This window comes from Halichoeres trimaculatus, unplaced genomic scaffold (assembly GCF_033239565.1).
Source record: "Halichoeres trimaculatus isolate MK-OKI-2021-1 unplaced genomic scaffold, fHalTri1.1 fHalTri1_scaffold_13, whole genome shotgun sequence".
NCBI lineage: Eukaryota > Metazoa > Chordata > Actinopteri > Labriformes > Labridae > Halichoeres > Halichoeres trimaculatus.
The window spans coordinates 30,826,870-30,854,576 of record NW_027437191.1 but is presented as its reverse complement, the minus strand read 5'-3'; the positions used below and the strand labels follow the sequence as shown (position 1 = coordinate 30,854,576).

General features: G+C 38.4%; 1 long non-coding RNA gene across 1 annotated transcript; it reads right to left on the bottom strand.

The window, feature by feature from the left end:
* Positions 1–27,676, bottom strand: LOC141802246 (uncharacterized). Its single transcript, XR_012599464.1, has 4 exons — positions 27,619–27,676; positions 17,038–17,164; positions 535–661; positions 1–50 (listed from the first exon to the last, which is right to left on the bottom strand). It is a non-coding gene; the product is annotated as an uncharacterized LOC141802246 (long non-coding RNA).
* Between the last annotated feature and the right edge of the window lie 31 nt (positions 27,677–27,707).

The window sequence follows — 27,707 nt, the reverse complement described above, 5'->3', positions numbered from 1 at the left end:
TCCTCCTCCTCCTCTTCCTCTCCTCCTCTCCTTAGGTTTCCCCTGCAGCACTTTGGGAAGAAACCCAGCGTCAGGCAAACCGCCTGCATCCCTGGAGAATGGGTGACATCCACAACCTGTGTGTGTGTGTGTGTGTGTACTGTAAATGTGCACACACACACACACACACATACACACACATTCATATGACTATGTATCGTGGGTGTGCTTACGTTTTCAGGGAGCGAGCTGTGGCTAGCCCTAAACCATCAGCCTAGCGGCGCTACAGTAATAACCACAGGACTCAGTCACTACCACAGGCAAAGTGTGTGTGTGTGTTAGTGTGTGTAACTGTGTGTGTGTGTGTATACTGTAGGTCCACGTGTGTGGCTGAATGTGCGGTACATAAATTGATCTTTTTTTTGCATGTGTATGCACTCAAACATCCTCTTCCTTATGTTTTGTATAATTTCAACCAGTGTTCTCCGTGTGTGTGTGTGTGTGTGTGTGTGTGTGTGTGTGTGTGTGTGTGTGTGTGTGTGTGTGTAGGCTTACAGTTTCTCATTTGGAGGCCTGTAGTCTAATCACGGCACATTTCTTCATTCCTGCGTCTGTCAATCCAACCTCGACAGTGATTGGTTGAAAGGTCCGAAGTCATCGCGCACAAGGTCAAAACAGTCACCTAGATAGATAGATAGATAGATAGATAGATAGATAGATAGATAGATAGATAGATAGATAGATAGATAGATAGATAGATAGAACACTACATCATCGGCATACAGAGTAATTCGACCCTAAAAATATGCATGGAATGATATCATTTTAGAAAAGAGGAATGGCATAATAAGCCTGCCCTCTATTGCCCTCTTTCCCTCTTTTTTTTTCTCTCCCTCCATCTCTCCAGCTTCCTCCGTCTCTCCCCCTCTTTCTGGTTGCTGCAGGGTTGATTGGAGGTTTTGTCACGCCTGCTTTGACAGGCCGGGCAGAGCTCAGGTCCCAACGGTTTGGCAATTATCCTCTAACCCAGCAGCCTACTACTGCACAAATACACTCACACACACTCTCACACACTCACACACACACATACATGGCCTGCATGTCAATACGTCAGAGACGGGGAGACAGGCTGTCTGTGTTTTCCATCTCCTTCTCTTTCGCCCTCTCCACATCTGTCTCCCGCTCTCATTAGCCGGGCGCGTTTTTCGAGGGGAGGAAGGTGTGAAACTCCGGAGACTCTTAATATTCCCCTCTAATATACAGTCCATCTTAAGCCATTCAGGGCCTGAACTTGCACACACTCGCACACACACCGGCGCATACACACTCCGTAATCCTGGGAGATCAGAAGGGCTCCTCTTCCTCTTGCTAAGTAGCGTTGGAGCCGTCTACAGACCCGCTGACAGTCTCTGCAGCTTAGGAAACGTACAGCAGCTTGTCAAGCACAGGAAGTAGCTTAGGCTCAGGAATTAACTTAAACACACACTTTGGAAACACAGAGGGAGCTGCAGCATCCACTTCTGTGATCAACCTGCTCTGCAACTGTATTCAGAAATGTTAAGTTGGCAAACAAGAAGCAACATGTTTAATGTTTCTCGTTCTTCATGTGAAGCACTTTTTCTGCTTTGATTTGGGAAACCAGGATTTTTTAGCTAAGCTAATTTACCCCATGCTAGCAACATCATCACACAACTGTATTCAGAAATGTTACTGTTAATGTATTTGTTGAGTTTACATTCAAAGTATCTCACTGCGCTCTGTATTAGAAACATTCATCAGATGTTTACAGAAATAATTCATGAAACACTGTGTAAAAAATATATTTAAACACAAAAATATATTTCTAGAAATATGGACAAGGACTTGTTTAAACTAACTTAACTGCTCCATTAGCGTATTTCCTTGTCTGGTCATATCTCATAATTTGGCAACTGTTGCTAATATTAAAGCTCCTGTAAGTAACATTCCCCTCGTGCTAATTTTAGCGCCCCCTGTGGACAAAGTGTTACCTCCTATCTTCTTGCTTTACATGCTGATTCTGTGTTTCATGACAAATATCTGCTGAAAAAGTAACAAAAAGTTTTTGTTTTACCATGCTGTTAGTTGTCAGGTCTGACACCTACCCCGCTCACGGCAGTTAAAGGCAATGAAAGTTAAACCAGACACAGTCATGGTTCAGATGTTTTTTGTTGTTGTTGTTGTTGTTGTTGTTGTTTGCTTTTGTAGGTCATAAAAAGACGTCACTGTGAATTTTAGTCTGTTTAATAGCCAGAAGAAAAAAATCTTACAGGAGCTTTAAGTAGAAGTAGAAAAAGTAGTTGAAAAAAACGCCCAAAACCTTAACTGTGTTTCTTTGTTTTAATTTTGGAAATCAGATTTTTTTTTTTTTTGCTGCTATTTACATCATGCTAGCAACTTCACTGTTGCAAAACTAACCTAACATTGTTTTGTGAATGTAGCTAATTGTTCCTCAGTTTCTTTCGTCCGCGCAGAAAGTTTTATAAGGATGTCTACTCATCTGTTATCCTCAGCAGTATCATTGGTAAGTAACCATGAATTATCAAAGTGAAATGCACACGTCAGAGGAACCTTATTTACTCGGCTAACTGTTGCTAACGCGCTTTTTTTCTGTGCATTATTATCAGAAAACAGTTGTAATCAACACAAAAAAAACACCTTTAGGATTCATGCTTCAAATATTTGGTGGTGTCATGTTGTTAGCAAAATGCTTAAAAGAGAGGGATGCATCCACGATAATGTTGAATCAAATCTTTAGAAACAATGTTAAACTGTAGTGCTAGATTAGCTCCATGGTTCAAGTTTTCACACAAGCCACTGGAGTTCTACGGTGGCCCGTAGGTGTCGAGTGATTTGCAAAAGCAGTTATGATAAATAAAGCTTCGTAGGGGTCTCACCTTGTGATATCCTTCATCGTACTTACATTTCTTTATTCACTTCTATGTCATATTATATTAAGCTTTATTAGTATTGTAAAATGTTTTATTATGATAATGTTTCTCTTCTTTTCCTTAAAAAGAAACAAAACAAGAAGAACAGACTCCTTTAAATATTATACTTGTATTTTATTTTATTTTTTTAACCTGTTTGTTTTTATATTTTAGCTGGGGGGACTACCAATGGAAATTAGCTTGGTAGCTAGATTTGGGTACATTTACATTTTTTTTTTTTTTAAGTGTGTATGAATGTACATTGTCCCTCCTTATCAAATAAACTAAATTGAAATTGAAATTAATCAGTGATGTCAGAACGTTAGCATTAAGCTAAAAGAAAACTATCATTAACTTTCTTTGACGGTTGTTTTGGTGTTGTGACTAGACTTCTGTTGTGTTGTGGCTTTTGCAAATCAGCTAACACCGACCAATACTTCTTTATTTTTTTAATTTTATTTTATTAGTTTATTTGACAGGGGCCATGTAAAACAAGGAAGCTGTCAAGCCAGTGTTAGCTACAGAGCTAACTTTCATCTGTGGTTTCTGGGCAGGAAGATGTAAAACAAACATACAATACAAAAGATGAAACAAGCAGACTAACATTTAAACGATTCAAACATTTACTTTTAAAAACACTGGGACTTGTACAGTCTCTAATGTAGGTAGGAACTGAGTTCTATTTTTCTGTTGCTCTGATTGAAAACGCAGACTTTCAAAACGCAGTTTTTCGAGCGTATAATGGTTTTTAAGTAGTTGCTCTAACCTGAGCCCTATCCTCTCTGATAAATCGTGGACACAACTCAATTTAGTTTAACATTTCAGAGATGTCAGGGTCTCCAGTTTGATGATTTCTGTGGCTAAATCCTGACCTCACTGCTCAGATCCTAACAAACCAGTTTTTAAACCTTTGTTTCTTGACTGAATGAATGATTTCTGACCCTGTTTCCTTATATTACAGATAAATGAATGAAACATTAAGAGGCCGCTCATGGTACAGTCTCCTTCGTCGCCATGGCCAGATGTGAGCGTGAAGGTGAGGTCACGCTGACCATGAGGACGCACAGATGACAGGTGTAGACAAAGCACCGAGCAGCGATGCAGAGCTGGCTTCAGGTGTCGTGCCAGATGCTTTCCAGTTTGCCGGGTGAAGAGTTACTGGTGCTGCCGGATAATCCCACAGAGTTCATCAGACAACCCATCAACGTGAGTGACAGGTGGCGCCGTGGTGACGACTGAGGGGACGGATTTACTGCAGGGACAGCGGGTGGATGTTATTAACTGTCTGTGAGAGACAGCGGCTCAGGTTCAGAGCTGAGAGGTCACGACTAGAAAACTGAGTTTTTAGAATAAAACAGTTAAAATGTTATTTTCTGATTTACTGAATGATTTAATGTCATATTTAATATTTATGTGTCTGTTTCATGAATCTGATTCTTTCTTTCCGCGTCATCGTTGCTGGAGTGTTGCATGAACTTGCCCACAGCACAGAATTAACAACCCAATTGTTTGCTTGGTAAACAACTCTACCAAATTTTTTTTTTTTTTACATTTAGTGACAAAACTAATTTTCTATCGTAATACATCTGTAAAACATATTGCGAACAATTCTCCTCCCATTATCAGAGATATTTTCATGGAATAATAATCATTTTAAGCTGTTTTGACATTTTAATTTCAGCAGTTTGAGTTTTGCTGCCACAAAGTAATTAATTTATTGTGTTTAAGCTTTATTTTACCTGAAGGAAAACTCACTGAGATTAGAAATCTTGTTTTCAAGAGCGACCAGGCAAAGACAAGAAGCAGCACATCTTAAGTTTCTGACAAAGAGCAGCAATTCACAGAAAACGTTCAAAATATATGACGATAATGTTGAATATGCAGTGATGCGTAAGGGATGGGGGCCCTGAGGGGTCACAATACACTGATTGGTAGGATGTGAAATGCCTTTCAAAAACATGTTATGGCTTTGTTTTATTTGTGGCAGATTCCTTTTATAGGTAAATATGTGATCTGGTAGCTTTCCTCCTGCTGTGGTTACTGCTGTGAGGGGATTTTGACCAATCACAATTAAGTATTTCACACAGCTGGGTAATTAACGAGAAAGCAAAGGTAAGGAGTTAAGAATAACTGTTTTAAGTGTCAGGTTGAGATACAAAACGTTTGAACGTGTTTTTATCAGGGCTGTAAAAATTAAAGCATTAATCACATTAATCACATCATCACGATTAATCCGATTAATTGTTTTTAACACAATTAACTTATCTGCTGCACAGAATGACTGTAAACCCCTAAAATGTCTCTGGTAAAACATTTTGGGCAATTTTTCCAGGTACATTTAGATTAAAAAAACAAAAACAAAAACAAAACAAAAAAATAAATAAAATAGACAAAAAGACAGAATAGTTGACAAACATAAAGTATCATGCACTCTCTGCAGGAAGGAGTTTTCTTTTCTGCTAGCACTTTGGCTAACACGTCACCAGGATTGGGAGGGTCACTTCAAAAATGTAATCCAGTACAATTAAGTAACCTGTGAGAAAATGTAATCAGCTACTTACTCTAAGTATCACAATGTTAAAGTAATGTACCTGATAACTTTTAATCCCTGTTGGATTACTTCAATACCAAACATGCACATTAAGACTGTGTACTTTTTTTTTTAGAGAAACATACAACAATAAAATCTTCTTTTACACTTTAAGCAAATCAGATGTTCATATACTGTATTTTAAAAAAGGGGGAAAAAAAGAAAATTTGCCTCTTAAACAGTCCTTCTAACAGGACTCTGTGCTCACTGTTTATGTGTCTGCTGCATTGTAGTAAGTCCTGTTTGATTTAAAAATTTAATCCTGCTAAATAATCCAAGTTTTTGTCAAATATACTTGTAATCCGATTTCTAGTGCTGTCAGACAATTAAAAAAAAAGAATCTAATTAATTACAGGATTTGTAATTAATCGATCTAATTAATCACATTTTATCTCATATCTTCTTAAGGTCCCCAAATAAAGAATTTGAATTCTAGGACATTACAAAATTGTAGAGCAATGACTAATCAAATGAATACACCAAGAAGAGAAGACTTTTTAATCCACTGTTTTTTCCAGCTGGCCAATATTGAAATGTCCATTGAAGTCTATTGACATCAATTTGATTGCAACCGTTTACTGTGTCTACAGAAGCAAGTTATGTTTTTTAAGCTAAATCTTTGGATGCATTATCAGAATTACATCCATCCTCCTTGAACTCAGCAGGTAATAAACTGCTGCTCAGGACCTACAAGCTAACAAGCTAACAAGCATGTGTCTGGAAGCACATTAGGAGCTGTTTGCTGCAGCTATAAATATTTGTGACAAGTCCCCGACCTGACATTTTTGTTTCTGAATAAAAAGTGTAAATGTGTGGGATATAAAGGCTCTCTGCTTGATTCAGGCAATTAAAAAATTAATCAAATTAATTACAAGATTTGTATTAATTAATCTAAATAATCACATTTTAATCTCATATCTGCTTAAGGTCACCAAATAAAGAATCTGAATTCTAGGACTTTACAAAATTGTAGAGCATGACTAATGAAATGAATACATTGAGAAGATAGGATTTTTTAATCCACTTTGTTTTTTTTAACTAGCCAATATCAAAATGTTCATGCACACTGCCACTGATGTCTAAAGAGGCGGGGTCTGGTGGAGCTTGTCAGTCAAAATGCTGCTCGTAAACTACTGTGGGTGAGAGCAGTGCACTCTTTGGATGAGAGCTCAGCATGGATATGAGGAGAAGATGTGAGATGACAGAAGCAAAGCGAGACGCTACAAGTCAAAAAAGTTCAGGCAGCTCACGCTCCAGCTGAGGATGTGTCGCGGTAGTTCAGAAAGAGGATCAAAGGATGGAGCGCCCGAGATGAACACAATTTTTTTTTAAGTATGTTTTGTCTGTTTTTTTTTTAAATCAAAAACAGGAAGAGAGACATAAAAGAAGAGAGTCCACTCTTCTTAGGTAGTTTTGGTGTTTACACAGTCAGAGAGAACAAGATTATTTTGGTCATGAAAGATTGTTCCAGATGTGCTGGCAGTCAATGAGTCAATTTTGCGCTAATTTCTATAATGTGTTAGTTTGCGGTGTAGTTAATTGATCTAATTAACGTGTTGAAGTGACAGCCCTACTTTTTACTTTTTTTTTTTCAGTATCCTAACAGATAACAGTTACGTTTTTTTTTTTCTTTTAATTGTATCCTAATTACAAAACGCTGTTACATGTAATCCGTTACTTCCAAAGCCAGTGCCAGTGAGCCGACCTCAGACATTCACACAATTACCAAATTAATTGCAACAAACTCAAGACCCTTTAATATCTTTAAGGGACGTGGTTTTTACAAAGGTTTTTGCAAGTTTCCTCTCAAGATAAATTGAACAAGACTCCATCAAGAAGCACAAAGTTCTTGTTAACATGAGCTGTTAACGGTGTTTAATCAACATGTTAAATGCAAAAATTTGTCTTTCCTTCTTGAGTCTGTTTGCTCATGCAAAATGAAACATGATTAACCTGATTAAGACACAAATTTTTATCCAAAGTGTTAAAATTGTGCATTTAAGACAAATCATCCCACAGTGAATTCAGACGATTTAGGGGAAAACATGGAGAGAAAAATCTAATACAGCAAACAGAAACAGATTTGTAAACAGGATTCTGTTTGATTATTACATTTTTATGTTCCAGTTACTGAGTTGTGAAAGTTTGAGCTGTGAAAATGGAAAAAAAAAATCTGAGAGGCCTCCTCTTTGGATCTCTTGATAGGACATTACCCTCTTTTTAACTTCTTTAATCAACTTGTTCATGTTCCTCTCCTCCTCTTGTTTGAAAGCGTGGCACCATCACTGTTTCTTGCTCAGCGCCCAGGGCGGCGTAATCGTCAAATCCATCAACACACTCTCCTCACATCAGATCAGCGCGGCGCTCTTTGAAGGAGATGGACGTTGTAGCTTTATCAAACAGACAAAGCAGTGATCTTCCCTTCCGGCGTAAAGCAACTACATACACCTTACAGCAACAAACGCCTCTGTGCGCGCCCGCGTGTGTGTGTATGTGTGTGTGTGTGTGGGAGCAGAACAAGTAGATGGGTGTAATTTCATAGGTGTGTGTGTGTGTGCTTGAGTGTGTGTGTGTGTGTAGGCGGACCTTGCCTCAAGCTAAAGTCATTGAACAGTTAAGGAGTTCCTGCTACACTCCAGGCTAAAGCTGAAATGCAACTGTCTGACCACGCGTGAAATTACCAGCCTTTCATGAGCGCAAACACACACACACAGAAACACTTACACCCACACACACACTTTGTATGAGGAGACACACACACTGACGTACTGTATGAACAGTATCTGAACACTTACATAAACACAAACACATGATGAAGGCATGTGAAGGCAGCATGTCACGGCTGTTAGAGGTAACACGGCGTAGGGACATGGAAGCGTTGGATGTGCTAATGGCTCCACTGGTCCTAACATGAGTGTGTGAGTGTGTGTGTGAGTGTGTGTGTGTGTGTGTGTGTGTGATTTTGCTGGTTTCAAGTTGAATTTAGACAGCATAACATGTTTCACATCTTTATTTACAGCATACAGGACAATCCTACGCTCAAAGACACAGGAGGCTGCACAGAAATAAAACAAACAGGGGGTTAATCAAAAAGAAAATGAAACTTAAGAGGTAGACTGTCAAATAAAACAAAAAGTTTCTTTCTTCTTTTTTTCATTTTGGCTAAAGAACCTAATTTCTTCGGTAAGGTTGATGTCCATGCAACATGAACAAGAGTAGCACTGAAGGATTGTGGGATTGATTTATGCTACATAGCTCTCACTTAGGAAGAGACAGTAATGAGTTATAGACCAAAGTGTGAGGACGTTAGTGAAGAAGACTGATATTTAACATTTTAACTGTCACATTTCCTGACTTTTTGTTGCCAAACTCCATGAAAAAGTTAAATTATCAAAGGTAAACAGTATTATAAAGCTTTGCCCCAGGCTTTTTGATTAGCATGCTAGCTAGTTAGAGAGCTAAGCTAGCCAAAAGGGTGACAGCAGTTGACTGTTTCCTGTAATTTTATAGCAAAAAGAAAAAGAGAAAAAAAAGTATGTCAAATAATACAGCATGGGGCCCTACCAGGCAAAGTTGACATCTCCACCTTTGGTGACAACTTCTGCTACACAACGCATGAAAAAGACGACTGTAGCTGAAAAGATGATAATAAAAAAAAATGTGCAAGTGCAAGGAAAAATCAGAAGAAATGTTGGAAAAGCGCTATAATTTCACCTTTACTGTCATGGTTATGAATACTAAACGAGAGTTTGCTTCTTTTTTTTTTTACAACATGACATATCGGTTATTTCAACTGATTCCTCTTCACTGCCAAGAGTGGCCGCAATTTCACACCATGAATTATTTACCACTCAGTTATCACGGTGATCTCTGTGTGAAGAGTCATACAGGTGCCTGTTTTTCTGCACATCGACCACTAGGAGATCCTGCTCTTCAAACACAAGAAAAATTTGCTTAAAAGTTGAATAATGTCTTAAAACAAGTAACTTTTCTCTTGTTACATTGGCAGATTTTTAACTTGTGACAAGCAATTCAAAGTGCATTTTTGTCTTTAAATAACTTGAAACAAGACATTTTTCTGGATGTGGCTCAGATTAAGCATAAAGGACATTTTCTACTGAAAATAAGACAAATAGAGGGTTTTTTTTCGCAGTGCAGTAGATAAGAAATTTTTGAGAGTGCATGGCTTGGGTGTGAGACTGATGTTATTTGTCCGTGCCAAGCATAAATCAGCTTCAAAAGCCGCCTAATATCCGACATGGCCCCTGTCGACGACTAGCTTCAAATCTCCATTTCAGGAACAGATGGGTGACATCACAAAGACGACGTCCATTTATTACACAGTCTATGGGGAAATCTCACTTTAGTAACCAGCCTCAAGTGGTCACTGAAAGAACTGCAGTCATTGTTAATAGGGCTGGGACAAAATGCTACTCTCGTGATTCAATTCCCTTACGATTTTTTGTGGTGCTGATTCGATTTAGATAGTGATATTAACCATTTTTGAGTTGTTGTTTTTTTGTTTGCTTTTTCTGACACCAGACCATATGAAAAAGTTAAATGATGATGATGATGTCTACAGATTATATCAGGAGCCATATTTTCCCATAAAATGCACATCACGTGAGTCAGAGAGAGACATTTCACCCTCTGATGGATAAAGGTGGTAACTTTTTTTACAATCCAGTTTATAAACTAAGACTGAAATGAAGAATTCGAATCTGTTTTTTTAATTTATTTTTTTTATTTATTTTTTGACAAAGAATCCTGATTTTGATAATTTTTCTCCCACCCCTAGCTGTCAGTGTGGAGGCTCAAAACCTGCCTCATTTCCAATATGGCCTCTATCGGCGATTTGTTTCAAATCTGCACTACAGAAACAGATGGATGACATCACAGAGACGACATCCATTTATTACACAGTCTATGGAGAAAACTCTCTTAAGGAATCAGCCCCAAGTGGTCACTGAAGGAACTGCAGTCGTTGTTAACAATGTACTGACTGTTCACAAATGTTAAACTAGACGATAGCCCGACATTGAAAATCAGTGACAACGTGTTTTTTTTTCTTTATATGAAAGTTAAAGTGCAGTTTCCACTTAATGTAAATCTTTAATGCAGAACATCTACACATCAAGTCAAATCAGGCTGTAACTGCAGGATGAGCTGCAGCTACAGCGTCAAAGACTTAACGGCTGAAGCAGCAGGATACGTTTAACTCATTTTTGCTTTTTAAAGTTTTCTTGTGGTAAAAACATATGATCCTGAGCTCTGGTAGATTAAAGGTTTTCCATTAGTTCAGCCTCTGACTGATTTTAAACGCTCGATATCGCTCAGTCCGTCCATTGACACTGAAAACTGCTCAGCTTAGTTAGACTCAGAAACTCGATACTGAACTCACTCATGGTGTGTGTACACAACCTGTTTATCCTCATGCCAATCAATCTATCAGTCTGTGATAGGCCTCACACACACACACACACACACACACACACACACACACACACACAGAGCCCTGGGTGCTGGTTCAGTAGGGTAATATAGTCTCAAGCCTTTCGTGAGGCAGTGTGTCACGGCGCATTATCCCAATTTCAGATCATAGTGAGCGTCATTTAGACACACACACATAAAGTATGCACTGCTAACACACACATACACACACACCACTCCACACACACACACACACACTCTCTCTGAGCCATCACAGCAGTCGTCAGTTAGATTCGGTTCTTTTGAAGCGGAGCAGAAGTGCGGTAATGTCACAGCCTTGGGCGACAGACTGCTTGCACCCTGACACCCATATTACCCACAATCCCCCCCTCTCCTCCCCTCCAGCTCACCCTACCCTATCCTCCCTTCTCCTCGCCAGCCAGTCAACTCACCCGCCCACCACTATCCAACCACCACCTTCCTCTTTCTCGCAGTGAAGGCACTGACACACACTCACATACACACACGCAGCCTGTCACGATGGATCTGGCTCCAAACTTCGACTCAGTCTGTGTGTTTGTAATATCTCCATCTCAGATAATGTGCGCTGTTTCTACCAGAGCTCTGTCCTCTGCAGCTCAGACGGTGACTCGGGGGAAACCAGCGAGACTTTCAGCATCAGAATCAGCTCGGTGACATCAGGACGGCCTCCGCAGGTCGCTTCACGCAGCTGATCTAAACCATTATCAACAATTACGTCACACGCCAGCATTCGCCATGCTCATCTCGCTTTGTTATGGGCTTAATGAGGAAGGAAAATTAAAGTTTGACACATCTCACATCTTGCTTTCTGTCTTCAAATGACTGTTTTGTTTAAATTTGAGCACAAAAAAGTTTAGACAACAGCTGTTCACTTTCTTTAGATGCAGTATTTTTGTCTTCAAGCTATCCTCGGTTAAAGTAACAAAGATGTTGCATAATATTAGATATTTTTAAAGCATAAATGTACAAAATAAATACTCATACAAGTAATTTTGAAAATGAAAACACTTTTCTTTACTGTATATCATACATATGGCACAAAAACTAGGACTGTGTCTTCAAAGACATTTTTAGCGCAATATAATCCAAACAACATGAGACACAGTATGCTCCTATGAAACCGAAACAGTGCTTTTTCAATCCTTTTAAAATGAGGAATAGAAATAAAACTGGACACCTTCTTTTGATTTTTTTTTCGCTATAAATGACTATTGTATTAACATTAATTTATGAAGATCATACTCTTTTAAAACAGCGACTTTCTGCCTGTGGAATCAAGCGCCACTCGAGTCCCAATGTAACACAGTGTTAATTTGTGGTCAGAAGAGTAATTACAACAACAACAAATAGATAATGAATGAAAAATACAGGCTGCTAGCAGTGGGAAAATGATAATAACAATTAAAAAAATACTTAGAATAAAAATTCAAACATGGACACAGGGCCGGGAAAAAATGCTGCCAGGCCATCTTTGGCCCACGGGCCCCAAATTGGACAGCCTTGACTTAGAGTGTCACACACCTTCTCACGCAGGCAGTTGTAACATTAACCCTAGGCTAAAGAAGTTGACAGTTATATAATAGAAGAAAAAGAAGTAGAAGGAGAAGAAGAAGAAGAAGAAGAAGAAGAAGAAGAAGAAGAAGAAGAAGAAGAAAGAGACATCAGGATTCGTGAAAAGAAGTTAGAAGGAAGGAAGGACGCAGGAAGGAAAGAAATAAAAAACTATTTCAGCTCCTCATGCTGAGCTGAAGGGAAAGGTTGGGGGATGAACGCCAGTCTGCAGGGTGGGAAAGTAATGGGTGGATGTCATAAGTCACCTAATAAGAAAAAAAACTTTGTTTGCCCCCAAATGTAATAAAGTAAACTCAACATGTCATTCACACTCAATCATCAAGCATGATTGAATTAATTTCATCCACCTAATAATAACTATTATCCTCAATGAGCTTCGTTATGCAAGGATTTACACACAGGATTCGTGGGATGTATTTCTCTTGCATTTGAACTTTCGACTTCACCACTGGGAAGAAAAAAAAGAAATCATGCACTCGCTGGATAGTGTGAACATAACAATTTAATCACCTACAGTGTAAAAATGAAGTCTTAGAATCATCGCCCTTGATTGTTGGATCTCAACTACCCATATTATGTTTTTCATAAGTCAGATCAGCAAAACGTGAGTGCCACACAGGTGTGACCTTATTGGAAGCGATCAGGTGCGATCAGGTGTCAGTGCAGCATGATCGGGCGTGAGTGCAGCGTGAGCAGTCAGAAAGACTAGAAAAACTGTAAAAGTACTGATAGATTTACCATCTCAGCTTACTGTAGCTTTAATTTGTTTGTTTAATAAGGCACGGCCATTTTCAGTATGCCTTGGACACCATCAGCTACCTTGCAAGTGCAGGACTCAAAATGTTAAGTTTTTATACCTGTAAACCTTACATTTTCTGAACAAAAAAAATAAAATAAAATATATTGGTACAACTTTTAGATTTTGAAATTCTCGGTACTTAAAACCCAGTAGTTTATGTTTCATATGAGTTGTAAGTCATCGCAAAATCTTTCAAATGTAAAGTTCTTAATTGGACCCAAAACTTAAAAATCTAGCGCAGACAGTTGCTGTGAAATTTTCAGTTTATGTAACATTTTTTTGTTTTTACAGTTTAAAGGCTGACTACAGAGGCACAAATTTATTATCCAACAAGTAACCAAACTTTTCCTCCTGCTGGAGCCAGAGTGTTCTCCTACCGAGGTTAAACAAACTGACAAAAGATGCGAAACAAAACAAAACATAATTAAAAAATTATAAACTGAAATAAAAACAAAAACAAGGCTTTACAGAAAAAAAAAAAGTTACCATAACCGTGTTGTGATTTCACAAAACTAAAATAAACTGAACTTAAAGAGAAAATGTGTTTTTCTTTTTGTCTTTGTTGATCTATCTCACACATCAATTCACAGTTTTAGCTGAATGTTAAATGTTTTTGTTTTCTGCCCATTTCACACCACTTGGTACATGCGCACCAGCAAAGGTGCCAGGGACGGAGCCAGGGATTTCAGTTCAAGGTGGGCCTGCACCACAAAGGTTTATTATAAGCTGTAAGAGCAAGGACATTAACGATGGTTGAATAGAAAAATTAAAAATCTAAAGTCTTTCCAAAAAATAATGTTCTGATCCCACCCATATAAGGCTGAATGTTGTAAAACTTTTTTTCTTTCAACAGGCTAAAAAGGTAGCAAACGTGGCTCATATTACAAAATCTGAGCATCTAACGCTAACAAAATGAACATGAAGTGATAACATTTTACAACGCTCTTTTCAAACTGATTTACTTTAAAAATAAATATATGACAGTTAAAAGAAAAGTTTAGGGTGGGCCTGGGGCCTTTGGGCCCACCCATGACGCCGCCCCTGAAGCAAGCTGGGTCCACACTTTATTTGGTTGCAGAGTGTTATTGGTGTTACAGAGCTTCATATGGGCCCAAAAGTAAGTACCTAAACTGGAAAACTCCCTTTAAACACTTTTTCAAACTGAACTGAAATTAAAAAGTCAAAACAAAATAAAAATAAAAATGTAAAACTTGAATAACCTTGTCCCCTGCTCTGTGCTTTTCTTTTAACAAGTGAAACTTCAAGTTCAGATTTCTTAGGATATTAGTTCCCTTTAGCTTTGTAGCACATGGTTTGTTTTTCCCAACAGCCTTAAAAAATAATATGATTAAGTCATTGGCTGCCATTTCCAGAACATCTTGAACGATCTTTCAAGACCCAAATAATCTCATTTTCTCTGCCTATGTAAACACCAAAACTACCTAAGAAGAGTGGACTCTCTTCTTTCATGTCTCCCTTCCTTGTTTTGATCCAAAAAACAGACAAAACATCCTTTTTTTTCACGTTTATCATGAGCGCTCCATCCTGCCTCGACACATCCTCAGTTGGAGCGTGAGCTGCCTGAACTTTTCTGACTTGCAGCATCTCGCTTGCGTCTGTCATATCTTCTCCTCATATCCATGCTGAGTTCTCGTCAGAAGAACACACCGCTCTCACCCACAGTAGTTTACGAGCAGGAGTTTGATCTTCTCATCTTTGTGTATTCATTTGATTAGTCATTGCTCTACAATTTTGTAATATCCTAGAATTCAAATTCTTTATTTGGGGACCTTAAGCACATATGAGATTAAAATGTGATTAATTTGATTAATTAATTACAAATCTTGTAATTGTATGTACTTAAGCAGACAGCTTTTAAATCCCAGATATTTACACTTTTCATTTAGAAACAAAAATGTCAGGTCAGGGACTTGTCACAAATATTTACAGCTGCAGCAAACAGCTCCTAATGTGCTCCCAGACACATGCTTGTTAGCTTGTTAGCTTGTTAGCTTGTCGGTCCTGAGCAGCAGTTTATTACCGGCTGAGTTCATGGAGGATGGATGTCTTTTTAATAATGCATCCAAAGATTTTGCTGTGCCACATCCATCCTGTTGTGGAGAGGGCGAAATGTTTCCAGATTGTGGGAATTAATTTGGTGAAACTTCTAGAAATGATGCCAGAAAGCCTGAAAGTAGTTATTGTGTCTAAAAAAATGATTGCATGTCAGTTTTCTCCCCAAAACTCAGATTTCCTCCTCCTGAGTGTTGGACTCTGCGTCCTCCTCGCTGGGGCTAACATTGTTAGCATACAGACGAGTACATGTGAACACTAAAGCTACTTCCCTGCAAAGCTTACGTGAGCTCCAACATGAGCCAAGCACGCGGCACTAAGCTGCTCCTCACCTCTGCCTCCACAAACGAGGCAATTTGGGAAAAGTGATGCTGGCGCCGTCGGAGCATCAGGAGCCGCCGTGCGCCTGAACCGTGTGTGTGTGTTTGTAAATCTGAGGATGTGACATATCGACTGACTCAGATTTATTCACTTCACAAAACCTCGGCGCTGGCTGCGGATTCTCCTCGGGTCCCTGATCTGTGCAGTCATCGGTCACACTCCGGCTCAAGGACGGACGGTGTGTGAGAGGCTGTTTCCCCAAAATGTGTGTGAGATGTTTTTAAGGAGGTTCAGCAGGTTTGTGTCAGCGCTGTCTAGGATAAGACGGTGTTAGCATGTACAATACGTGTTATATGAGCAGAGCATGGATGTATATAACTTAGTTTGCAAGTGCAGCTATGTTGGTGTGTGTGTGTGTGTGAGAGTGTGTGAGGCTATGCGTGTGTGTGAGACAGACCATGGCCTGAGGTCATATCTGCGTCAGGCGGCTGCTCTAGCTCAGTGCCGGAGCATGATCCCCTACGCCTTTAATTAGACACATTAACATATACACACACACACACATTCAGTGCACACACACATACATACACACACACACTTCTCTCCTTCTCTCTGCCTCCCACAATAGGCCTGTTGCATGACCCGAGGCTATGCCGACCACACCACATTAAAACCTGGACTAATCAACCTCATACTCTCATGGACACTTACCCACACACACACACACACACACACTTCCCTCTCCCTTGCGAGTCATACTTAAGCTCACACACACACACACACACAGAGACTCAGACACACTCTCAGCTTGTTAATTCTCCAAACAGAACATGAACTGGGAGTCACGGTGGTTACAGTCTGATTAGATGTGGTGACTGAGGCGAGGAGTGAATTAAACTCCGGCGCGATGGAAAGCAGCAGGACGGGCTGGATTTGTGACCAGAGAAGGATGCAGAGAGGATTCAATATGTTCCCTTTAGCTTATAACTAAATATATATATATAAAAAAAATCAATGTGCAGGCCTGCGGTCAAATTCGAACCAATCACCTGCTGAGTAAATGTATAATTATGGTGTTAAAGGTGATGCAGAGCAGAGTCATTTCGCTCGACTGAGTTTCCACCAACTGTGAGGTACGTCCTGTTTTACTCTTAGTAAAGACAAAAACTGGAGACCAACAGAGATCAACGGTTCCCATCTTTCTTATTTAGGCAGAATTTATCAACCAGATCTTTAAGAGAAGGAATGAAACTCTGATTTTATCACTTATTTCACTTATTTACCTGTTTAGTTTGGGTCCAAAGGGAAGAGAAATCAGACCACACGTTGAGCAGAGGGGTAGGCTCTCAAACTTGGTCTTTCTGTAGCTCAAGTGGTGTTGAAGGATCCCAGATCTCTAAGGTTTGGTGTCTGCAGGAAAAACAGTCTGAGTTTGAGTCTGAGCGAAAGAAAACAAACAATAATCTGCCATCATGTCATTACAGCTTCAAACAGCGTTAACCTGATGATAAGTTATCTACATAGACAAAAAGAAACAAGAAATTCGTTTAAAATTATAAAATAAAATAAAATAAAACAAAATAAAGTTATATTAAAAATAAAATAAAAATAAAATAAAATAAAAAAATAAAATTAAATTAAATTAAATAAAGTTATATTAAAAATAAAATTAAATTAAATTAAATAAAGTTATATTAAAAATAAAATAAAAATAAAATAAAATAAAAAAATAAAATTAAATTAAATTAAATAAAGTTATATTAAAAATAAAATTAAATTAAATTAAATAAAGTTATATTAAAAATAAAATAAAATAAAATGAAATAAATAAAATAAAATGAAATAAATAAAATAAAATAAAAAATAAAATAAAAAATAAATTAAGAACGAAATAAAAAATAAAATAAATAAAAATAAAATAAAAATAAATAAATAAAATAAAATAAAAAATAAGAATGATAATTGGATTATGTGATATGCATCACAAAAAAATGATCCAACTTCTCTTCAAAAGTCGAGCATTTTAAAAGTTATTTTCTCCTCCTCTTTGAGGTCAGAAAACCAAAACCTGTTGCACACAGCAATTCTACAACAGCGCTAAAAACTTTGCTTGTGTTCCTAAAAAGTCTGCACCCTGAAACTGAAATAAAGGCATTTCAATGAGTGGGATGGAGGACCATGCAAAAGCATGAGAGACACACAGTGTGAGCTCTATGCACACACTCCCATTAAAACACCAGAAGTTGGGAAAAAAATCGCTGCATTGTAGTATTAGGATTTTTTATTTTATGATTTTAAATTTTTATTTTTAAGGTTAAGAAAAAAAGTTTTTTTTCCAATCTAAGTCGTCCATTTTAGTCTTTGTTCATAAGCTGGGTTGGAAAAAGATGAGATGTCAGACCTCCTAAATAAATCCTACAAACTGACTCAAACAATGAGCAGTTTGGGGAAATATGGCTCCTGACATTATCATCATTCAACTGTATTCACTCTATCTGTTGTTAAATAGCAATTTTAAAATTGGAAAAATCAGAAATATCAAAGAATCACAATTTAACTCAAACCAGCACCCCAAAAAATTGTGAAAGAATCAAATAACAAACACACACTCTGATGTGCTCTCTCGGCTCTGGCAGTAAACAAGCAACTAAGTCTTCATTTTTACCGTACTAACTACAACTGTTGAGGAAATTTCAGGAGTCTTGACACTTGATGACAAAGACTCAGGAGACTCAGATGGCTTAAGTTGAAATAGTTTATGAAGCTCCATCGAGGAGAGAGTGACGGACAGTACACATGGGTGCAGAGTCAGATCTGACAGACCGTAAGTGTGCACGGTATTTATCATTCCTGAGATTAGGAGGGCTATGCCTATCTATGAGCCACTGGGTTCACTGGGAACTTAATGTGACAAACAGTGTATGAATCAGATCCAACCCAGACGAGAAACAACACTGTCTCTGTGTGCAGATAACTTTAAGGCAAATACAGGTATTGGTGTGACACATATAGAAGAATTAACTAAGGCAAGTCAAAAAGCAATGTGAAAATTCCACCACAGCTACGGTTGGATATAATGATATGATCAGGATATAATGATTACTGGAAGAAGTGAGCATCTTGTGGCAAGAAACCAACAGGATGACTTCTGGGAAGATGAGGATATGAGGGAGACAAAAATGAGGAAGAAGAAAATGAGGATGAAGTGGAAAAGGCTGGTTCAGTAGCTGGTCTTAAAGTGGACGGGACTGCCTTAACAGGGGCAGAGACTGAGCCACCAGTGGAGATCCACATGTGACGGTTTAAACTGGAATCTGGCAAACCAAATTTTCTTTTAAATGTTTTACAAAATTCAACATCTTGAGGATTTTAAGTTGGAAGAAGACCGAAAGACTTCAAGTTTTGTTTTTTGTTTTTTGTGTTCTTTTGAAGTCGGCAGAACTGAAAGCCTCTGTGTTACAGTGAAACTGGGACTTGACAGAAATGGCTGAATGAGTACTCCTTCACCACTAATTTAACATGACACCCTTAGGCCAACGCTACAGGTCGCACAAAACCATACCTTGCCTTTTTGCATCTACTTATTTTTATTGTATATTTCTTACTAAGAATTCTCTCTTGTTGTTTTGCTTCTGTTGTTTATTCTTTGTTGAGGCACCAGACAGAGCAGCAGGAGCTTCTAGTTATATTGTGTACAAGTCACGTAAAGAGAACAAAGCCGTTCTATTCTATTCTATTCTATTCTATTCTATTCTATTCTATTCTATTCTATTCTATTCCTTACTAGGAAATGATATTTGATGGTTTATTGAAATTTGCAAAAGTCTCATTGGGTCTGGAGAAACTTTCTCTGGATCATACAAAGAGTTGCTTCACCGGCCTTTTAGAGACTAATTAAAAAAAAAAAAAGACAATAATAACAGAAAATCATGAAAATAAAAAAAAATAAAATAAATAAATGATAATATATATATATATATATATACTTTTTTTTTTTTTTTTTTTTTTTGTTAACAGCTGTTTTTCCATTGGTCTGGTTTAATGCATCATAAGATGCTTTGCTGTAGATGGTGCTCAGTCGGGTGACAGCTTGAGTCTTAGCCAAGAAAAATAAAGGGAGAAAGAATAAATCTAAAAGATCTGCATCATCGAACACAGGATTTTAAGGATTTTGCAGGAAGAAATAAAAACTTCTTTTTTCCCCTGTACTTCCTGTAGAAACGGCACATTAAAGACGTCTGATGTCTTCAAAGAAAGTGAATCATTTAAATCTGTTAAAGAGAAGTGTTTGAGTATTGCATTGACGAATAAGAGAAGAAATGTGGTCGAATAAACTGCATCTACAGGTTGAACGTGTATCTGATTTTAAATTACAAGCCATCATCAGCTCAATACATCAGTCCAACCTTGGCTCAATGACTTTCCTTGAGGATTTATCAAATCAGATGTAAACACCTGAGTGCTGAGATCTGTCAATACCGTACGTTTTCCTCAGTTACACGTTTCTCCTTCAGCTTTTGACCAAACAGGAACAAACAATCTGCAGAAACCTCTCACAGGACGCCGTAAGAACCGCGTGACCCCTGAAGTTCACCTCGCAAATGAGAGAAGAAACAATCAGTGACCCACAGAAACCTTTTTTCTAATCAGCGGACTCGCCTGTGTTGGTCGGAAATCAGTGAGTTTCCACCAGCTGGCTGCTCGAGGTGTGTGCGTAACTGTAGCCTGAGGGTGCAGAGCCAGGGATCCTTGAGGCTGCCACGAGGAAGTATTGTGAGTAATAGAGGCATGCACCGGCCACTAACCTGCAGCTAAATACACACTGAGACACGCACACGTACACTTCAGGAAGCCCTTGATCCTCAGACACACAAACTCCTCATAAATCTGCATATTGATTATATGATTTTATCATATCGCACATCTTTCTGCAGCCTGTTTATTCGCAAGGTAGACAAGTTTTACATCAGACTGCACATGAAACTCCACCAGGTATCCCTGCCACATCTTTGATTTTAAAGATGCACACCCTACATTTTATTGAAAAACAGAGCAAAGACAGTAAAACAGATGTTGAAACTTACAAAATTTAATTGTTAAAAGGAAAAATTTAATTGGTTTGAATTTGATACAAGCAACATGTTTCTAAACAGGTAGCGGCATGTTGCATCACCTCTTCTGCTAACAACACTGTAAACGTTTGAAAACCCTGGAGGCCAGTTTCTTGGCTTCTGAAAGTGAAATGTGGTCTTATTCTTGCTTTTCATTTGGTTTTGTCTTCAGTGATATTTGTTTGTCTGGAGATCCTACATGTAAACATGGCTGCATTGTTTACATCTGAAATCAGCTGTTAGCAGCTTTTAGAATTTCAATGCTAGCTGGTGCAAGGCCAGATGTTTCCCACAAGGTGAGGAGAAGGAGGTGAGGATGATGTGCTGGTTCTCAGGTGTGAGCTAAGAAGTGACGACATGGACCTGTCCTTCCATCCATCGTTATTGGGAACGTAAGATCTATCTCCAATAAGATGGACGAGCTAGCTGTGCTAACCCAGCAACAGAGGGAATACCAGAAGGCAGAGTAGCATCATGCTATTCACAGACATGGCTAACAGAGCTAACACCAGACACCAACTCCACATTGGAAGAGCTTCACCTGCTGTGGGCAGACAGGACCCAGGAGACAGAGACTGAACAGACTGCTGAAGAAGCTCAGTCCTGGACCCTGTGGAGGTGGAGGCTGGCTGACTGGACAATGATGGACAAGCTGTCAGCATCTATTTTCTTATGGAGCTATTTGCACTTTCTATACACTTTCTTACTTTTGTTTTCTTTATTGCTGCTGTGACTCCTCCTGAATTTCCCCTTGGGGATAAATAAAGTATTTTTTCATTCTATTCTATTCTATATACTGAGACTAAAGCTGTTTTATTAGACTATGGCAAGTCTTTTTCTTTTAGGACAAAGATCAGAAGAGACTAAAATAACCCAAAGAGACCAAATTAGGGAACTTGGAAGATCTTTTGCAAGTATATTTTTGATAAATACTCAGTTATCATTGGTGTAACATTGTGCAATAAACTAGGTCTAAAGAAAGGCTACAGGACTCTCTTCTGTTAATCACTGTATGTAACTTATAAATAGATGATGTATATGATATATTTTGTAAGTCTACAACTTTAAACACATGAAATAACAACTCAAATTTACCTTGTTTTCGTAGAATCACTACTTCATTTTTGCAAGTTCTTGTTTTCTGTTGGTCATTTCTTTTTTCTTGTGAATTCACAACTTTTTTGTTTCAAATCTGTTTTTAATAAACACTAAATTCTATTTTTTGAAAATTAACAAATATTTTTAACCATTTTTTTTTTCATAAAGTGTGTTTTTCTCTTTGTAAATTAATGACTTAATATTTGTAAATCAATTTCGTTAACTGAAAATCTACATGACTTATTTTTCTCAAAATCTAACCTTTTTTGGGGTTATTTCATTTTTTTTACTTAGCATCTCTGTCTGATCGGAAAGTGACTTCATTTATGTATTTTTTTTCAATATATTTACTTTTTTTTTTCTTGAAAATTACATCATTGCTGTAAATCATTTTTTTCTACATTGCATCTTTTTAAGAACAGATTTAAAATTTTAATTTTAATGATCCCATTTCTTTATTGTATATTTACTTTTTTAAATTTGCTTTTACACAAGTTTATTTTTTGTGAATCCATTTTTTTTCTTCCAGTAATTTTTTTGTCATAAATTTATGACTTTATTGTTGTATTTTTTTTTTTACTTTTACTTCTTTCTCATGAGTTTATGCACTTACTTCTTTTTCTCCAAAAGCTACAACTTTTTCCTTTTCTGACTTAATTCTTTGAAAATGATGACTTTATTCCAAGTATTATCAAAACTTTAATCTTTTAATGTCATCACTTAAGTTTCAAAATCTCAATTGTTAACTTGTCTTAGATTTGTCCCTAACCCCCTGCCATAGTTCCTTTCCTCACTGTCTTTAAAGCTGAGGAGTTCATTAAACCAAAACCTTAATCAAGGTTAAGAGAAAAAGGGGTAAGAACACTTTTTAGGGTTAATAAAGTTTTAAGATGTTACCTGACACTTTTTAATAAAGTCTTGCCGCTGTGTAAATATGTACAGTACAAACTACCCACACAAACAAACACACACACACGCGCACACACACACACATATATGATGGAGCAGGAGGCAATCGAACATGAAGGGTAGAAGGAGGTCGATGGCTCACGCTCCGAGCACCTCTCACCTGGAAAACTAATGATTATTGACTTCCCTCCAGCGAGCGTTGGGGACGTTCGCCTCAGGCCCTCAACCAGCACCCCACCTCCCCCAAAACACACACTCACACACACACTCACACACATTCACACACTCATACACACAGGCTACTGAAGTACAGTTGACATCAGACACATGCAGCCTCAGAGGCAGAAGACAGCGACCATTTAGCACGGCGCTAACAGAAACCACGCTCACACACACACGTTTAGCGCTGACAGACAGGGTTAGCGAGGAAGGAAGGGGTGGGTGGGGTTAAAGATGAAGTAAAAAAAGAGGTTTTGTGTGTGTGTGTGTGTGTGTGTGTGTGTGTGTGTGTGTGTGTGTGTGCGTGTGTGTGTGTGTGTGTGTTTTTGGGTTATTGTCTGCCTCTTTCTTTCACTCCAGTAGCAGCAGCTTTGCCTGGAGGGCTTCAGCCCTGCCACTCCCTGCCAGAGGAGAGAGGCTGTCACTACGTGTCTGTGTCACCCTGCGTGTATGTGTGTGTTTGTGTGTGAGAGTGTGTGTGCACACGTGTGTTCTCGTGCTTTCCCAGTGGTGTGTGTTTGTGTGCAGGTTTGTTTGAATGTGTGTCACGTCGGCTCTGCGTCAGCTGCTTAAAGCTGCCAGGCCACATCCTGTCCTTCCTCCCTCCCTGTGAACGTGTGTTTTCCTCTCCGCTGTCCCTGATTGGTTGGTTTGTTGGTTTAGGAGGTAACCAGGGCGTAAATAAGCTGAGGAGGAGATGTTTGCGGTAATGTTTGAGTTAACTTTTTAAAACTTTTTGTGACGCAGTCCTCGGTCTCTCAGATCTGTGAAACATAAATCTGGTGTTCATGAACATATGGCGCATGCCTTAAGATGCTGTGAGGTGGATCTGTTTGAACTGAACTGCAGCGCCACCTTCTGACCTGGAGTCTCACACACACTGTCGTGAAGACTCAACTTTTAACAATGCATGTTTGATTTGGAAATGAATGAAGACCAGATCTTCTTTTTAAAACTAGTTTTCTTTGTTCAAGTCAACATTTACTGGATATAACGCTACAACGTGAGGTATTTATCAACAGTTACAGTTTAGTAGCAGTCTATGTTTAGCACTACTAGCAGCCCGGTGCTGTGAGACGTGTCTGTAATGTGTAACGTTAGTGAATCCTGGTTATGTGTCAGTCATCTACCAATCAGAGCTAACGTAACCTCACTCTTCATTTTATTGATAGACTCTCAAGTTTGAACAGACCACTGCAGAATAACTGCTGACTGTGGGTTGGAATGAACATTAGCACAAACAGTTTAGCCCTTTTAGCCTTTAGCTCGTGTTCTATCTCTATGGTTTTATTTAGCAGACACTTTTGTCCAAAGCGACGTACAACACAAGCAAGAATTTAGACAGAAGAAAAACCTAGTTAGTGCAACGACAGTGCCACAAGTTATTCAGCAGCAGGTGCTGCCATTAAGTGCATCCAAATACACCTGATGGGTCTCCTCTTCATTTCAGCACTGGATCAGAGAGGTTTCTATTCAAGACTGGCTGCATCCCTGCTCCAGCAGGTTGCAGCAGATTAATTCACTACAGGGCAGATCAAACAGGACAGGAAGTCATGGACGAAACCTACCTAAAAACAGCCAGTGATTTTCAAAATAAAACAAACTGTGTCAAAAATAGATTGTTTTTAGCTCATACAGACTTGAGGAGCCAGCTGGTTTGAGGTTTTACAACCGAACATGAATGAAGAGAGGCTTAATAATGGAGTGAGGAGCATGGGAAATCCTCGGTATGTGACTTGAGCTGTCCATCTGTCCTATAACCTGCCCGAGTGAGTTGGTGCATGCAGTCAACACACAACGAAGTGGAGCCTGGACCAGAGACACATCTGGTGTAGTTTGACCATAAGAAAGGAGGTTGCTCCCACACGCACACACAAAAAAACAAGAAGACCAGCAAAGGAGCAGCAGGAGCAGAGGAAGTAGAGGACTCAAATGTCAGTTAGTCCCCTTTATGGCAGCATCCATCAATATGGAAATGAAAATGAGGTCAAGGTGTAGCATATAGAGGGATTATCAGTCTATGTCATCATAAAGATGCATCTTGACCGCATAAGCAGTGTTTCATTCATTCAGACAAGTTAGCGTTTTTTAAACACCAAATTTAACCTGTTAGCAGCATAAAAATGTCTGGTTGTTCTGTGATCAGTTTTTGGAAGCGATACTATACAACAGAGGCAACGTCTATCAAGTTCGGAGCATCACAGAGCAACTGGTGTTTTGGAGTTAACAGCGACCATGCTAACTGGTGACTCTCAGTCGACAGCATCAGTAATTAACAGCTGAGAGTCTCCAGTTAACAGAAATGTTAATCAAAACTGTAATCTGTGTGACTTCAAAATATTTGCTTTTTTGCGCTTTGTTTGCTCACATCCTTTGCATCTCATGGGCCCCTGGGTCCCTTATCTTATTGCTATTTGAAAAAATGTTTTGTCGCCACCTTCCCACTGTCTTCACATATTTTGTCTCAGACAGTAATGCATCGCTGGATGTCCGCCTTTAAACAGCTGAACTGATACTGTAATCCTGCCGTTAGCGCCCGTAATGGAAGGGTACACCTCCTTTACCTCCATTTTGGGCCGTTTACCTGGCTCATGCATACCGCTGATCAACTTTTCTTTTTGCCATTGGTTACGGTTCTTTTTTCCCGCTAATGGCTTGTCATGCATACAGGCCCTGGGGACTAAGCCCCCTCGTCCATAAAACCTAGTGACGCCCCTGCTCAGGTCTCTATCTGAACCATAAAAAGGTTTCCTTGCCTCGTTGGGTTTTTTAAACCCACCTCTTTTCTCTGGCTTTTAAAAACAGTTGTCCCCAATTCTTTTTATTTTATTTTATTTTATTTTATTTTATTTTATTTTATTTTACTTTATTTTGTTTTATTTTATCTTATTTTATTTCATTTTATTTTATTTTATTTTACTTTATTTTGTTTTATTTTACCTTATTTTATTTTATTTTATTTTATTATTTTTATCTTTTTTGCCTCTAAATGGTGTTTTAATCATGTTTTAAATTGTTTTTTTATTTTTTATTTTTTCACATTAAGTGTTTCTGTTTTCTCATGTTAGCCATGTATTTATTTATTTATTTTTAATTATTATGCTTTAATATTATTTTGTATTATTATTTATTTTATTTCATTTTTGTATTTTTTATTTATATATTAAATTTTTCTGTACAGCGCTTTGGTCAACAATGTCTGTTTTTAAAGTACTTAAATAAAGTTGGATTGGATTTTTAAAAAAATTAAAAAGTGTGTTTTTGGACTCTTTATTTAGGGGAAATGAGGATTAACAGTTTGTGTAAAGGGAAATAATGAAAAATGGACAGAGAAAAAGCTAAAGACATGTATTTTATTATCCAGCAGACTTTATTTACACACTCAGAGGCTTTATTTAAAGACCAATCTGCCAAGTTGCTTTATTTTTAGCCGTCATGAGCTTCACATCAGAAGGAATTAAGAAGCTTCAGCTGCATGACAGAGCATTTTATTACCTGTAAATTCAACGTCTTAGAGGAGTATTTTACCCAAACGTGATCAGATGTGACCTGGAGACACGTCTGCAGTTTGACTGTATACAGTTAACCCACTTCTCTTTATCACAGTAACTCATAAAAAGCCTGACCCTGTCGCTCTGCGGGATGACATCTGATAATTTTTAATCAGTCTTAATTGAAAATCTGTGACACCACACATGAGAGAGCCCCTGCTCAGCCAGGATTAAAAATACCCGCAGACTGACAGACAGCGGCCTGTTTTTATTGTCAGTGAAAGCATCGCTTGACTGATGTGAGGTTGTGGTTGTGTGTCTGCCGCCGTCTGTCTGGCATGTCTGGCTGGATTCGGCACGTCAGCGCGACGTGTGGAGGTTTCCCACAGACTGACAGATGTGTTAAAGTCGGATCGGCCCTGGAAACGCTGTCGTGTCACCTCCGACACGTGGCTGTCAGCCTCCCCCTGACGAGCTCTCAGAGTGAAATGTCTCTCCCATTTGATTCAAAAGCATCAGCATCAGTTTGTTAAGCACTTTTAATTTCTGTTTTTTGTTGTTGGAGTAATTACAAGATGTTCTTTTTTCAGCGGGAGGAGTAATGGAATTGATATTCAGTTTTATCAAAGCAGGGTGATTTAAGGACGCTGTTCAATCCCCTGAACATTTTGTTGACACAGATTTCTTTCTTCAGCGCTTTCGGCTTTAAACAAAAATAGCTCTCCTGACACTTTGCACATCTAAACACCATAAACGACTCAACATGTCATCATGTATGTGGAAAACACCATAACTAACCCAGGAGAGATCAACACCAAACATTAAACATGATTTATGATGAAAACAACTTCAGTCCAATAAATCAAACCCTGCTGGATGGTAGAAACGCTCTTCTTTCTGCATGCAGCAGCATACTGCAGGACTGATTACATTAATGATGATAAAATGATGAAATTATCCATGATATGATTGGATGTATCTAACGTTTTATGACTGTAACAAGAACTGTGGAGGAATACTAATAATGTTCACTGACCTGCAGTGATCCGAGGTTGATCATCCATCGATATAATTCACCCGACAGGAAAACTACTAGACTGGTTTCCAGGAAAAACAGGAGAAAGA